The sequence below is a fragment of the Musca vetustissima genome, unplaced genomic scaffold, assembly GCF_032173495.1.
Source record: "Musca vetustissima isolate MV318-11 ecotype Yass unplaced genomic scaffold, APGP_CSIRO_Mvet_v1 utg209739, whole genome shotgun sequence".
NCBI lineage: Eukaryota > Metazoa > Arthropoda > Insecta > Diptera > Muscidae > Musca > Musca vetustissima.
In genome coordinates, this window is record NW_026878601.1 from 4,914 (window position 1) to 21,839 (window position 16,926).

The 16,926-nt window shown below is 35.9% G+C and overlaps 1 long non-coding RNA gene across 1 annotated transcript; it reads left to right on the forward strand.

Annotated features, from left to right (window-relative positions):
* Positions 1 to 571: 571 nt before the first annotated feature.
* On the forward strand, positions 572 to 11,916 carry LOC133323365 (uncharacterized). The gene is made up of 2 exons (XR_009754078.1): positions 572 to 836; positions 11,817 to 11,916. It is a non-coding gene; the product is annotated as an uncharacterized LOC133323365 (long non-coding RNA).
* Positions 11,917 to 16,926: the final 5,010 nt, after the last annotated feature.

Genomic DNA, 16,926 nt, shown 5'->3' on the forward strand with positions numbered 1-16,926 from the left:
CAAATAAATGAGCTGTGCCAAATTTCATCCAAATCGGATTATAAATGCGACCTGTACTTTGTTTACAATTTAACACCAACAGACGAACGGACATGCATAAATCGACTCAGAAAGTGATTCTATACATATTCTCATAAGGAACTACAGGTCTATCTCGTTTCCTTTTGCCTGTACCACAGTTTGGTGAAGGGTATAAAAATACTAACACCTCTTATCTTGATTTTTTTGGATGAAATTTCGTTACAGTGATACTGGTAGCGTAGCCCCACGTCGAGGAAGTGGACGAATAACAGAAAAAAATTAGATTCAAAAGAGTAGCTTGGCTTAGCCGAAATTGGTTAATTCCCGAATTTGGTTTTTTCCGATGAGAAAACATTCGTTGTCCAGCCAAATAGGTCAGCTGAAAATGTGCACCTTCGGTTGGCCACCAGAACTCAAGCGCGGGCCATGGTGATGGTGTGGGCCGCCATAACAGCCGATGGTCGCACATATTAATCGACCGTAGCATCAGAATAAATGTCGAATATTATCGCGAAAATATTCTGGACGTTGTGTTAAAGCCTTGACCATCGCACTCAGCACGCGCCACCCAAGAATGGTTATAAAATGAGGTTCCTCGCTTCATTTCTAGAACACAATGGCCACAAAAATCTCCGGATACCAGTCCGTTGAACTATTGTGTCTGGAGTATTTTGGAAAGCAAGGTTAAAAAATACCAAAGTGTCGATCACCTCAAGCAAGCGCTTCGCCGGGAATGGGCCAAAATCCGCAGAGCAACATTCGGGCAGCGTGTGACGGTTTCATTGGCCGTTTGAAGGCCATAATTCGTGCCAAAGGTGACCAATTCGAACAGAAATTGTTCTCCGAAATTTTTTGCTTTCCTTCAAAAAAAAAAAAAAAAAAAAAAAATATATATATATATATATATCTTTTGATTTGCAGGAAATTTGGCACAGCGTACTGAATTACGTCTAGAATGATGTGTATTAAGTATTCTGAAGATCGGTCCAGATTTAGATATAGATCCCATATATATTTTCGTCCGATTTAATGTAAATGATGTACCAATGTCCCTTAATATCTTTCTAGCGTAATGAATTACGTCTAGAATGATGTGTGTTAAGTTTCCTGAAATCGGTTCAGATTTAGATAAAGCTTCAATATCTAACCAAGTGAAAAGTTCAGTATCGGTTGCACAATGAAGTGTTTATGGATCCAATTTGATTTTACTGGTGCTTTAAATATGCGACGTATGTTAGGATTCATCTGTTGAATATACCCAAAGTGGTGAAGGGTATGATATAGTCGGCCCCGTCCGACTTTACTACTTTCCTTACTGGTTTATTCTCGAACCTAACGTTCGAAATTTTTATCTCGATGACTTCCGAAGGTAGAAGGTTTACAAAAGATTGTTAAATCGACAGAGGGTAAACACTGATAATTTCGAGTAACGAATATCCCCATGCTATGGTAAAATACGCCTATACGGGGACAGCCCACATCATAAATAAAAAGGGGACTACCCCAAAAAGGGGGTGAATATTAATAATTTTTGGTAGTGCAATTTTTTACCATATACGACCACAAAATACCAAATTACAGCGAATTCGGTTGAAAAAAGCGCTCAAGAACCCAAAAATACCGAAAATTGGGGGAAACCTTATATGGGGGCTACCCGAAAAATGTAACTATATTTATAATTTTGTTATGGAGATATTTTCTACCCAATAAGAACTCCAAGTACTAAATTACCCCAAAAATACTGAAAAATTAAGGGTTCCGTTATATAGGGCTACCAGAAAAGTCAGCTCGATTCACATGCAATTTCTTTACTAATTTCAAAATGGTATTTGTATTAATTTAAATTGGTTTAAATCGACAGGATGTTCTACATATGAACAGCTCTTGTATATACCCAAAGTGGTGAAGGGTATCATCGGCCCGTTCGACTTTTGAACATTCCTTCAACCAGGCGTGCTTTAAGAATGTTGAAATAATATAAGCCTGTGATAGATTTTTCAAATTTCTGTTTTATATCACCGCCTGTGTTGTTTAGTCACTTTCGACAACAAATTCCACATATTTCCGTATCGGATAACACATTTGCACGTATTTCTCGTAAGCTTCGAAACAATTTCTTTGTCCGTTCTAGGAACTCATTTCACTTTAGTTTTTCTTTCCAAAGAATTCTTTAGATCTTCCAAAACGTATTTAGTTTTCATTCCGTAAAATCATCATGTAATCCAAATACACACACATGTTATTTTTCAACATTCCTTAGAATCCTTTCAACATTAAAAGGTTTGATGGTATTTTATACCTTCTTAACGGAAGTATTCGTGAAAATCGTAATTGTACTCCATTAGAGCATTTTTTTACTTGCATATATAATTAAATAAACATTTTTTATTAAACAATGTTTTTGAGCAACACACATGCACATATTTTATTTCATGCACGGCCACCTTAATCATATTTCTCTCAGTCGTACAATTCTTGAAATTAATTTGTTCATATCTGCTTATGTTTGACATCCTGTCAAGGCGTAAATAAAATTACATTTACATTTCCTAAAAATACTGAACAATATATGTGTGCAACAGTTACTTTGCCTCTTCTCTTCCGCAATAGACTGATAAACACATTGTTGAGTGACTGGCTTTCTGTGTGCTCATCCATCTTGAGCATCCGACAAAAAAGGCATTCGTTGTATCGTATCGGTTACCAAGTTCGTTAAAAAAATGTCTGTTGGTGTTTTTGGCGTTTGCTCTTGCAGCATCAGTGTATGTGTGTGCGTGTGGGAGTGTTTGTTATCCTGTCGTTAAGTGAAATGGTGTGTGTAAACTTATTTAAGTGTCGTTTACTTATGAGTGACTAATTGTGTTTTTTTATACCCTTCACCACACTGTGGTACAGGGTATTATGTCTTTGTGCATATGTTTGTAACAGGCAAAAGGAATCGAGATAGACCTATGGTTCCTTTTGAGAATATGCATAGAATCACCATCTGAGTCGATTTATGCATGCTCGTCCGTCTCTCCGTCCGTCTGTTGATGTTAAATTGTAAACAAAGTCCAGGTCGCATTTATAATCCGATTTGACTGAAATTTGGTACAACTCATTTATTTGGCCCAAGGACGAACCCTATTGAAATTGGGAAAAATCGGTTCAGATTTAGATATAGCTCCTATATATAGTTTCGCCCGATTTTTTGGTAAATGGTGCACCAAAGTCCATGAAAATCTTTCGATTTGCACGAATTTTGGCATAGCGTACTGAATTATGTCTAGAATGAGGTGTGCTAAGTTTCGTGTAAATCGGTTCAGATTTAGATATAGCTACCATATATATGGTTTCGCCCGATTTAAGGTAAAAGGTGCACCAAAGTCCCTTAAAATCTTTCGATTTGCACGAATTTTGGCATAGCGTACTGAATTAAGTCTAGAAAGACGTGTGCTAAGTTTTGTGAAAATCGGTTAAGGTTTAGATATAGCTCCTATATATAGTTTCGCCCGATTTTTGGCAAATGGTGCACTAAAGATCCATAGCTAGTCCGATTGACACAACGTACTGATGTAATATTAATTACTCTCTGCAAGTTTCCCTGAAATCGATTCAGATATAGATATAGCATAGCTTCCATATATAATTTCGAACTTAGTCATGTTAATTGTACACCAAATAATCAATGAGTGTCTGATTGAGATACCGAATAGCGTATGTTAAGTTCGCTTTAAATCGGTGTAGGGGTTAATGTTATTAGATCAGATATAGATCACATATTTAAGTTCGTTCAACTTCATGTCAATTTTCCTTCGAAAAATCGACGTCTTTTAGGATACTTATGCTTAATATACCCAATGTGGTGAAGGGTATCATATATTCGGCCCATTCCGACTTTACTACTTTCCTTACTGGTTTATAGTTCACTTACATATGTACATTGAAACATTCGTCAAAGATCCACGATTTATCACATCAAACTTTTTAATGTAATTGATAGTAGAAGAAGGGGTTTAAGTCAGTTGAGAATTGTCTTTTAAAACCTTATTTTCATTAATAGCTTGGTTTACAAATGTTGCAGCTTAAAAAATGTGTTTTAAGGGAACCCCCCATTCTCGATTTTAAATTTTGAAGATTTTCAATGGGCTGGTAAATCAATACAATAATAAGGTTTGTAACTTTACAGATATATATTTGGAGATTTAAAGCTAAAGCAAAAAAATCAACAAAATGACAGACCTTTGAAATAATATTTTTGGGAAATCGCCTATTTTTTACCACAAACCAAGTTAAAAATAAGGAAGATTTTCCTTTGGATTTATCCTAGTTCATACGATAGCTATACACTCACAGCGAAACGTCCCAAAATTTGGAATCGATCGGATTATTAGTTTTTGAGTTATCGTGCCCGCCATTCGCAAAACGCTGTTTGGAGAAAAATGCGTTTAACGTTTGAAAAGGTCTCTTGCCGTCACTTGATGCTAGCACAATAAATCGGCTATATCTTTAAAAATTGTTGAGATTTTCACGTGGAATTTTGTAGAGACATTCTTGAATTTTTGACACTGTGAATGTGGGGGTCCCCTTACGGGTTATTTCCGGCCCAGCCCCATATTGAACTATACTATGGCGAATGAGCTTGGGAAGTGTGGTTCAAACTTCCGATGTAAACAAAAATGGTTGGGATATTTATATAGGGCATATTAGAAATAAGTGAACCAGTGAAAACAATGTTTTTCAAAGATTTACAGGGCAATGTGATCAACATTGATTACAACGTGTACTAATTACCAATTATTTGGAGTTATCATTATATGAGGGGCAATGCCCAATTGAGAAGCCATATTTGGAACCTAACATTTTCGTTTTATGTTCAATACCTTCCTTCACCCTAAATATAAAATCGGTAGCTTTTTATACCTACACAACTATGTTGTCGAGGTAATATAGCTGTGTACAGCCCCAAGTGTTTGTAACGCCGCGAAATATTGGTCATAGATCCACCTTTAATTGTACCAATCATATCTCGATTAGCTGTGTCGATCTAGACATGTGTGTCCGTCCGTCCGTCTGTCCATTATAATTTGTAAACACGATACAGGCCACAGTTATGGACCTATCTTCACGAAAATTTGCATGTAGGATGGGTTCTGCCCAATGAAGAACCTTTTTTGGCAAAAATCAGTTAATATTTAGGGGATGAAATAGAGCAAAAACGTTATTTTTGTCAGATTTTTAGGCCGTTCCAGAGGCTCATTTTACCTGGAGAAGGGGATCTGCCAAAGAATAAGCATATGTACTCGGATGAGATTTAGTGTGGTTACTCCCTCATCCGAGTACATACGACAATATAATTGGTATCAATTTAAAGGTCAACCACTCCTCTTGAATATACTATCAACTTCTCGGGTCTATGTCCTTCTGGACATAACTGGGGCTCTATATTTCCGCCTAACTGGGACGGAAATATATCGCCCAGTTATGGTCAAGGACAACCCTATAATTTTCGGTGATGATCAGATATATTTCCGCCTAACTGGGACGGAAATATATCGCCCAGTTATGGTCAAGGACAACCCTATAATTTTCGGTGATGATCAGATAATAATTTTGGGATGAAACTTAATATCACGAAATATTGCCCAACTTCGAACTAAACATCCGCAGAAAGTTAAAGTTCCGTGGTAGTTGTGTAGGGTATCGTATGGTCGGCCCCTTTCGACTATACTGCTCCGCTCACTGTTTTTTTATACCCTCCACCATAGTATGGAGGGCATATTAGTTTTGTTTTTCCGTTTGTAACGCATCGAAATAATCATTTCCGACCCTATAAAGTATATTTATATATATTCTTGATCAGTGTAAAATTCTATGACGATTTAAGCATGTCCGTCTGTCCGTCTGTTGTAATCACTATAGCGTCTAAACGAATTGAGATAGATCGCCAAAATTTTGCATAGAGTCTTTTGTCTGCAGGCAGGTCAAGTTCGAAGATGGGATATATTGGTCCACGTTTAGGCATAGCTCCCATATAAGGGTACCTCAGAATTTTCGGTATTTTGAGGTTCTTGATCTCGTTTTTCAACCGAATTCGCTGAAATTTGGTACTCTGAGTTCTTATTGGGTAGAAAATCTCCCCAGCAAATCATTTTTTCGGATAGCCCCCATATAAGGATACCCAACAATTTTCGGTATATTGTGGATCTTGAGCACGTTTTTCAACCGAATTCTCTGAAATTTTGTACATTGGTTTCTTATTTAATGTCAAATGTCTACGCAAAAAATTATACACATCGGTCTAGTTTTTCTGATAGCCCCCATATAAGGGTACCCCCAAATTTTCGGTATTTTGAAGTTCTTGAGTGCAATCTTCAACCGAATTCGCTGACATTTGGTACTTTGAGTTCTTATTGGATAGCAAATCTTCCCACTAAAAATTACAAATATAGGTCAATTTTTTCGGATGGCCCCCAAATATGGGCTTTATCGGTCCACGTTTAGGCATAGCTCCCATATAAGGGTACCCCCCAAATTTTCGGTATTTTAAAGTTCTTGAGTGCGTTCTTCAACCGAATTCGCTGAAATTTGGTACTTTGAGTTCTTATTGGATAGCAAATCTTCCCACCAAAAATTACAAATATAGGTCCATTTTTTCGGATAGCCCCCATATAAGGATACCACCCAATTTTCGGTATTTGGGGGGATATTGAGCGCGTTTTTCAACCGAATTCGCTGAACTTTGGTACATTGCGTTCTTATTTGGTGCCAAATATCTAAACCAAAAATTATAAACATCGGCCCACTTTTTCGGGTAGTCCTCATATAAGGGTACCCCCCAATTTTAGGGTTCTTGAGTGCGATTTTCAATTGAATGCGCTGAAATGTGGTATATGGGGTTCTTATTGGGTACCAAATTTCCCCAATAAAAATTATAAATATAGGTTCACTTTTTCTGGTAGCCCCCATATAAGGATACCTCCCAATTTCCAGTTTTTGGGGGATTTTGACCGTATTTTTTCACCGAATTGGCTGTAATTTAGTAATTTGAGTTCTTATTGGGTGGCAAATATCTCCACAAAAAATTATAAATATAGGTCACTTTTTTCGGGTAGCCCTCATATAAGGGTACCCCTAATTTTCGATATTTTGAGGTTCTTGAGCGCCATTTTCAACCGAATTCGCTGAAATTTGGCATTTTGTAGTCGTATATGGTAACAAATCTCAGCAACAAAAATTATTAATATTCACCCCTTTTTAAAATAGTTATCTAATTTGTTCCGTGTGTTGCGGTTGGGTATTCGTTATTTTTGCCCTACAAAGACTATTTAGCCATCTGTTGTAAGCATTCCGCCTTCCAAAGATATTGTGATATAAAAACTCAAACATGACTATAATGAAATATATCGGCAGACATTTAGGCATCTCCTCAATATTGTGGTACCTTCTGAAGGAAAGAATTGAGATAAACAATTAAAATATTGGGTTAAAAATTGGCATATACCGGTCATTAATTAGGCATAGCCCTCATATAATAATATCCCCAAATATACAATATTTTCTACACCATATAATCAACATTGGTCCCCCTTTAGGCATACCCTCATATAACTTTGTAATCTAAATTACAGTAGTTTGAGGATTTTATACTCTACCATGCGTTTTCAGTACCAGTCCAATTTTTGGAGCTTACAGATTTTAGCAAAAATCCCCATTAAAAATTGCTGAAATTTGTATTTGGTGTACATAATGGTTTACATAAATCGGTTTGTAGAATTATCGGTATATGCCAACATTTTGGTATGTTCCCTATATTTTCATTGCATGTATCTGTCAGTATAACTATGGTGGAGCGTATCCAAAGTTCGGCCCGGCCGAACTTAACGCTTATTCACTTGTTTTTCATTAAATTGTTTTTCTTCTTTATGTTGCTTTAAAATAATCAAGACGATTTAATACTGAATAATAAAAGTTTCATTAAATTGCTTTCATTTACATAAAGAATTAAATACCGATTTGTTAAAAAGGCACCTTATGCTTTGTAACATAATAGTTTTTCATTTCTCTCATTTTCTGAATTACACAAGGACTCTGGGGCTGACTGGTTTTGCAAATATTTACGTTTGCGATATTTTTATTCCGATACTTATTAACAATTACAATTTCCCTCTATCCATCCACTTCACAAAAAAAAAACACTTGTTGGCGATTTCATAATTTCTTTATAAACACACTTGTCTGTCTACCTAGAACGTTGTAATGAATGTTGTTTTTGCTTAACCGAATCACTGGTATTTATTAAACCGATTTACATGTTTCCGGTACGCGTATAAATTCTCGCTTTTGTTCGACCGATGTCCTATTGAAGACTATTAGATACTTTGAAGAGTTTGGTATTTTTATTCGTCCTTATCTAACATCCAACAAGTCCTTTGGATTTGTGGTTCAGATGTGATATGTTGTAAAACAAGTTATTGTCGTTGACACATGTATGAGTATGATTATTGTTGTCGTAGCACGTGGTATATTCTGCAGACACTGCGCATACTCAATAAAATGGCGCGTAAATTGTATAAAAGCATGAATGAATTTGTTTGTTTATTTGCTGCCAAAATAAATCATAGACATGAAACGTTATAAATGCACTTTGTAGTGTTGTTTTTCTTCAATATTAGCTGTATGATGTACGAACTTTGCATTTCCATTTAAGCACTTAAAGTTGGACAATAGAAATAGCATAAAGTGCAAATTTCCCAACATGTGATGTTTATACCCTTCACCACACTGTGGTACAGGGTATTATGTCTTTGTGCATATGTTTGTAACAGGCAAAAGGAATCGAGATAGACCCATGGTTCCTTTTGATAATATGGATATAATCACTTTCTGAGTCGATTTAGGCATGTCCGTCCGTCCGTCCGTCCGTCCGTCCGTCTGTTGATGTTAAATTGTAAACAAAGGTCGCATTTATGATCGTACAGGTCGCATTTATGATCCGATTTGGATGAAATTTGGCACAGCCCACTTATTTGGCCCAAGGACGAACCCTATCGGTTCAGATTTAGATATAGCTCCCATGTATATTTTCTTCCGATTTAAGGTAAATGAGTCTCCAAAGTCCCTATATATCTTTCGAGTTGCACGAAATTTGGCATAGGGTACTGAATTGGGTCCAGAATGATGTGTGCTAAGTTTCGAGAAAATTGGTTCAGATTTAGATATAGCTCCCATATATCTTTTCGACCGATTTAATGTAAATTGTGCACTAAAGAACCAAAGACTGGTTGACCTGCACACCATACCAAATAGCGTGCGTAAAGTTAGCTTAAAGTATATTTACAAAGTATGGAATAGATTGCAGAATGGCATGTGTAAGGATTGATATTAGTCGGTTTACTTATAAAGATAAAGATCGCATTTTTAAGTTTGATCAATTTCATGTCAATGTTCCTTCGAAAAGACGACAGGTATTGGTTAAGTAGGTATTCACAACATAGAGTATACATTTTTAATTTTTCTCGTACGACCATGTGTTGTGTTGTTTACAGTGACTTGAAAAATATGCGACGTATTGGGCAACGTTGGAAGATTAATTATAAGTGGTACACTACAAATTGAAGATCTTCAGACTGACGAAGGCTTCAGAAGAGGAAATATTAATCGGTGATTATAAAAATACGAGTCTCTAAACATGGGTTCAAAATATCGTCATTTTGGCTGAACAAAATGTGGAATTAATGGTTATCTAGATGTGGCAACCAACTAATTTTCATCCGCATGAAAAAATGTTCTAAACGATTTGTGATAATATTTAATTGTTGTTGCCAATTTGATTAAAATTGCGTTTGATATCATATTTATCTTTTCAAATTTTTATACCCTTCACCACACTGTGGTACAGGGTATTATGTCTTTGTGCATATGTTTGTAACAGGCAAAAATAATTGAGATAGACCCATGGTTCCTTTTGAGAATATGCATAGAATCACTTTCTGAGTAGATTTATGCATGTCCGTCTGTCCGTATGTCTTCCCGTCCGTCCAGGTATTTTTGTTAACAAAGTACAGGTCGCATTTATGTTCCGATTTGAATGAAATTTGGCACAGGTCACTTAATTTGCCCAAGGACGAACCCTACTGAAATTGGGAAAAATCGGTTCAGATTTAGATATAGCTCCCATATATATTTTCGTCCGATTTATGGTAAGTGGTGTACCAAAGTCCTTATATACCTTTCGATTTGACCGAAATTTGGCACATCGTACTTAATTAAGTCTAGAATAGTGCACGTTAAGTTTCGTGAAAATCAGTTTGGATTTATATATAGCTCCTATATAGGTTTTTTGTGCACTAAAGACCCAAAGTTTGTTCGATTGCCACACAATTTTGTGCAATAAACTGTAGTTAATATAAGTTAATCTCTGCCATTCTCATTGAAATCGGTTCAGATTTTGATATAGCTTCTACATATATATTTTCGTCCGATTTTACACAAAATTGACACAAATTTTGCACAACGTACTAAAGTTTTGAAATGTGGAAAGTTTTGATATCGGTTCAGATTTGGATAGAGCTTCTACATATATTTTCTCCCGAGTTTTGGTCATTTTGTCCCATTGTAAGAAGCAACCCTATATCTGAACAAATGACAAATTTAGTTAGGTTGCAGAATTCGACGTCTGTTAGCATTCATCTCTTGAATATACCCAAAGTAGTGAAGGGTATCATATAGTCGGCCCCGCCCGACTTTATTATTTTCCTTACTGGTTTTATATTGAATAATTTTAACTGGAAATTTTCCTGACATTCTACAATTTATACAAAGTCCCTAGGAATTTCCACCGGTATATGGGGGCTACCAGAAAAATTGGACATATATTTATAATTTTTTGTGGAGACATTGAGTACCCAATAAGAACCCAATGTACTAAATTTTAGCGAATTCGGTTGAAAAACGCGCTCAAGAACCCCAAAATACCGAAAATATGGGTGGTACCCTTATATGGGAGCTATGCGTAAACGTGGACCGATAAAGCCCATCTTCTAACTTGATCTGCCTGCAGACAGATCAAAATTTTGGCGATCTAACTCAATTCGTTTAGACGCTACAGTGATTACAACAGACAGACAGACGGACAGACGGAAATGGCTAGATCGTCATGGAATTTTACGCTGATCAAGAATATATATACTTTATAGGGTCGGAAATGATTATTTCGATGCGTTACAAACGGAAAAACAAAATTGATATACCCTATACTATGGTGGAGGGTATAAAAACTGCAATCAACTTCAGACTGCTGTCATTTCTAAGCCATTCGTTCGAAAGCTGTTAATTTTTTTCCAGTGACAGCTCATTATATTGTTTACAAGCGTACAAAAGCATTTTGGTAATTTTCCAGAAAAAGGTTATTCGTGATGGAACACGGTTGGCCACCAAAACTCAAGCGCCGGCCATGGTGATGGTGTGGGCCGCCATAACAGGCGATGGTAGCTCTTCGCTCGTATTATTATTGCGAAAATATTCTGGAGGGTGTATTAAAGCCTTGGGTATGCAAACATTTTGGCCGTAGACCTGGGACATTCCAACAGGACCATCCTGAGTGCGATGGCGGACGCGCCACCCATGAATGGTTACAAAATGAGGTTCCTCGCTTCATTTCCAGCGCACAATGGCCACCAACATCTCCTGATACCAATCCGTTGGACTATTGGGTCTGGAGTATTTGGGAAAGCAAGGTGGGTACAAAAAATACCAACAATCGGACAGCGTATGATGGTTTCATTGGCCATTGAAGGCCATAATTCACGCCAAAGGTGACCAATTGGAACAAATCTAAACATATTTTAAAATTTTACGATATTTCCGACATTTTTGCTTTCATTCAATAAAATTTAAAAAAAAGTGTAAAAATTATGGCGTTTGTCTTTGCTGGTCCAAATTTAGATCCCATATTAAAATTATAAGTAAATAATGCACAAAGACCCAATGTTATGCGAAAAAGTATTATTCTCTGGCAAGTATGTTTTTGAAATCGGTCCAGATTTAGTTATAGCTTCTATTTATATTTTCGCTTGATTTAAAGTAAATGGTTCACCATAGACCCAAAATGTTTTCGAATGGAACAACATTTTCTACAACCTACTTCAGTTTGTATAAACTTACGTGTGGAAAGTTTCGCTGGAATTCAGTTCGTCCAATTTCATTTCTATTCACTCGTCAGTTCTGTCCAATTGTCTAAATTGAGTGCATGAGTTTGGTATTTAGTTTTCACCTGGTAGCAACTTACCATGGTCTCCACATAAAATTTTTAAAATCTCTCATTTCGTATATATTGTCATTTTATGATGACGATAAAAATAAATTAATTTCAAAATTTAATTTCTCTAAATTGCTATACAAAACACTGCAATTTAAGGGACACACCCCCCTCCCCCCCTTTCCGACTTTAAATTTTCAAGATTTTCAATGGGCTGGTAAATCAATACCAAAGCTTGTTAAATTTTCATTCACACATTTTTCTGCTGAGAGTTTTTCTTTAATACAGTCAATTTCAATTTGTCAATTTCACAGTATCAGTTTCAATTTATCAAAGTTTTGTACGATTTCGCACAAATATCCTTCCATCAATAGGCGAATTTACATTTACAGATTGCACACTTTGTTTACACAAATTCATATATTTGTATACCCTCCACAACACTGTGGAACAGGGTGCTATGCCTTTGTGTACATGTTTGTAAAATCCAAAAAAAAAAAAAACAAGTAAGGAATGTTGTAAAGTCGGACGGGGCCGACTATATGATACCCTTCACCACTTTGGGTATATTCAACAGATGAATCCTAACATACGTCGTATTTTTGAAGGACCAGTGAAATGAAATTGGATCCATAAAAATGTCATACTGCAAATGTCAATCGGACACCCTTTGTTAATTTAAATAAATATCTGATAAATATGAGGAGTTTGGTGTACCATTTACTTAAAATCAGACGAAAATATATATAAAATCTATATCGAAATCTAAACCGATTTCATCGAAACATGTCACAAGCTTTGAGTTCTTGATGCATCATTTACTTAAAATCGGGAGAAAATATATATGGTAGCTCTATCCAAATTTGAACTGATTTCAACAACAACTTCCACCTGCTAGGTTATATTAACTTTAGTACGTTGTGCAAAATTTTGTGTCAATCGGCCTAATGTTGGGTCTTTGGTGTACCATTTAACTAAAATCGGACGAAACTATATAAGGGAGCTGTATCTAAATCTGAATCGATTTCAACAAAACTTGTCACACTTTATGTTATATTATATTCCGTACGTTGTGCAAAATTTTGTGCCAATCGGACACACCTGGGGAATTCGGTGCAGAATTTATATCTAATTTCTAGGTTATACTAATTTAAAATCGTTATGCAAAATTTTGTGTCAAGGTTGTGTAAAATCGGACGAAAATAAATATGGGAGCTATATCTAAATCTTGACCGATTTTCAGGAAATTTATCATACATCATTTAAGACATATTTCAGTACACTGTGCCAAATTTTGTGCAGATCGAAAGGTATATAGGGACTTTGGTGTACCACTTACATTAAATCGGGCGAAAATATACATAGGCGCTATATCTAAATCTGGTCCGATTTTCAGGAAACTTAAAACACATCATTCTAAACCTAATGTATTACGCTGTGCCAAATTTCGGGAAATTGAAAGATATATAGGGACTTCGGTACATAAATTAGCTTAAATCGGACGAAAATATATATGGGAGCTATATCTAAAACTGAACCGATTTTTCCTAATTTCAATAGTGTTCGTTCTTGGGTCAAATAAGTGGTCTATGCCAAATTTCATCCAATTTGGATCATAAATGCGACCTGCACTTTGTTTACAATTTAACATGGACAGACAGACAGACAGACAGGCGGACGGAAGGACTGACATGCATAAATCGACTTAAAAAGTGATTCTATGCATATTCTCAAAAGGAATCATGTGTCTATCACGTTTCCTTTTGCATGTTACAAACATATGCACAAAGACATAATACCCAGTACCACAGTGTGGTGAAGGGTATAAAAACCCATACACATATCATTCTCAAATCTATGAAAGATTGTATGTCAATTGGATTCTTTTTGTATGAAATCGAGAAAAATAATGTATCTGGAGCTATAAGTAAATCTGGACCTAATTGAGCAACCTTGGCATATACCATTTGGTATGCTGCAGCATCTCGTTTCATTTTGCCTGTTACAAACATATGCACAAAGACACAATACCTAGTACCACAGTGTGGCGAAGTCTATAAAAATGGGGTTATATTTGGACCACCCCTAAAAAGGGGGCGAATATTAATAAATTTTGGTAGGGGGATTTTTTACCATAAACGGTTACAAAATACAAATTTACAGCGAATTCGGTTGAAAATTGTTATCGGGGTTACTAAGTACCTATTAATATCTCTTGCAGTAGAATCCTTCCGTATCCTTGACAGTATAAAATCCTTTTGTATTCTTGCCTAAGTACTTATTAGTTATCTTGCAGTAGAATCCTCCCGTATCTGTGTATCAATATGTTGAGATACACCGATCGGTATACTAAAATGTGGGTCACGGATCAATTATTCGTGACGTAACAAACTCTTGAGGCGAAACGAAGGATATAATATGCCGACAACATGGTTGCTTTGTAGAAATACATATATATATATATATATATATATATTTTTTACTCGATTTCATACAAATGGTAAACCAAGGACATTTTTCAGTGTTTTCAGAATGGTACATATATGAGGTTTTTCCAATTGAAACAAATATCTATCTAGATAGCACATTTAATTTTGTCCGATTCCATCTCAATGGTCCTCCAAAGATTCTATGTCTGTTCTATCTATAGGATATTGTAGATATTAACATCTCTTGTATGTACCCAAAGTGGTTCAACAGGTATCGAGGTACCCTTAAAGGGTATCAGTGAAATATCTGAGTAATTTGTGATTATTCTGTAATCCGATGTTTTGTTCAACGAAAAGAAAATAATTTATATGATTAACTGGTGTGTGCGTGTGTGTGAAATAAGTTCGGTCTTAACAAAGTAAATTGCTAAATTGCCATCATGTGGTTACTTGTTAAGATGTGCGCAAATTTAATTTTAATAACTTTTGTCTTTGCCATAAACAACGAACTTTGAAACAAACATCTCTACGAGAAAAAAAACCAGTAAGGAAAATAATAAAGTCGGACGGGGCCGACTATATGATACCCTTCACCACTATGGGTATATTAAACAGGACTATTAGCATGAAATTGGATAAAATAAAATATGCGATATTTATCGTAATGTGAATCTACGTAGATCTATCCATAAAGTATGTACATCGACTTCAAACAAATATAAATAGGTCATCCGTTGGGCTATGTCTGTACTTCTAGAAAACGCAACTACGTTATTCTATGCTCAATTTTGTACGATGTGCAAAATTTGATGTCAATCTGACTAACATGAGGAGTTTGATGTCCAATTTACTTGAAATCGGGCGAAAATATATATGGAAGCTCTAACCAAATATTAAGCGATTTCAAACAAACTTGTCACAGGTTAGGTTTTACTAATTTCAGAACGTTTTGTTCCTATTGGTTCCTTGGTGCGTTAATTACTTAAAATCAAACTATAATAAAAGGGAGCTATATCTAAATCTGGACAGATTTTCACGAAACAACGCAGACATCACCCTAGGTTCAATTCAGTACGCTATGCCAAATTTTGTGCAAATCGAAAGATATATAGGGACTTTGGTGCACCATTTACATGAAATCGGACGAAAAAATATGTGGAAGCTATATCTAAATCAGGACCGATTTTCATGAAACTTAGCAGACATCATTCTAGACTCAATTAAGTACGTTATGCCAAATTTCGTGCAAATCGAAGGATATATAGGGACTTTGGTGCACCATTTACATGAAATCGGACGAAACTATATATCGGAGCTATATGTAAATCTTGACCTATTTTCACGACACTTGGCAGGCATCATTCTAGACTCAATTCAGTACGTTATGCCAAATTTCGTGCAAATCGCAAGATATATGTGGTGCACCATTTACATGAAATCGAAGGAACTATATATGGGACCTATATCTAAATCTGTACCGAATTTCACGACACTTGGCAGGCATCATTCTAGACTCAATTCAGTACGTTATGCCAAATTTCGTGCAAATCGCAAGATATATGTGGTGCACCATTTACATGAAATCGAAGGAACTATTTATGGGACCTATATCTAAATCTGTACCGATTTTCACGAAACATGGCAGACATCATTCTAGACTCAATTCAGTACGTTATGCCAAATTTCGTGCAAATCGAAAGATATATAGGGACTTTGGGGCACCATTTACATGAAATCGGACGAACCTATATATGGGAGCTATATCTAAATCTGGACCGATTTTCACGAAACTTGGCAGACATCATTCTAGACCTAAATGACTAGGCTGTACCAAATTTCGTGCAAATCAAAAGATATATAGGGAATTTGGGGCACCATTTACATGAAATCGAACGAAACTATATATGGGAGATATATCTAAATCTGGACCGATTTTCATGAAACTTGGCAGACATCATTCTGGGCTCAATTAAGTACGTTATGCCAAATTTCGTGCAAATCGAAGGATATATAGGGACTTTGGTGCGCCATTTACATGAAATCGGACGAAACTATATATGGGAGCTATATCTAAATCTAGACCGATTTTCTCGAAAGTTGGCAGACATCATTCTAGGCTCAATTCTGTACGCTATGCCAAATTTCGTGCAAATCGAAAGATATATAGGGGCTTTGGGGCACCATTTACATGAAATCGAACGAAACTATATATAGGAGCTATATCTAAATCTGGACCGA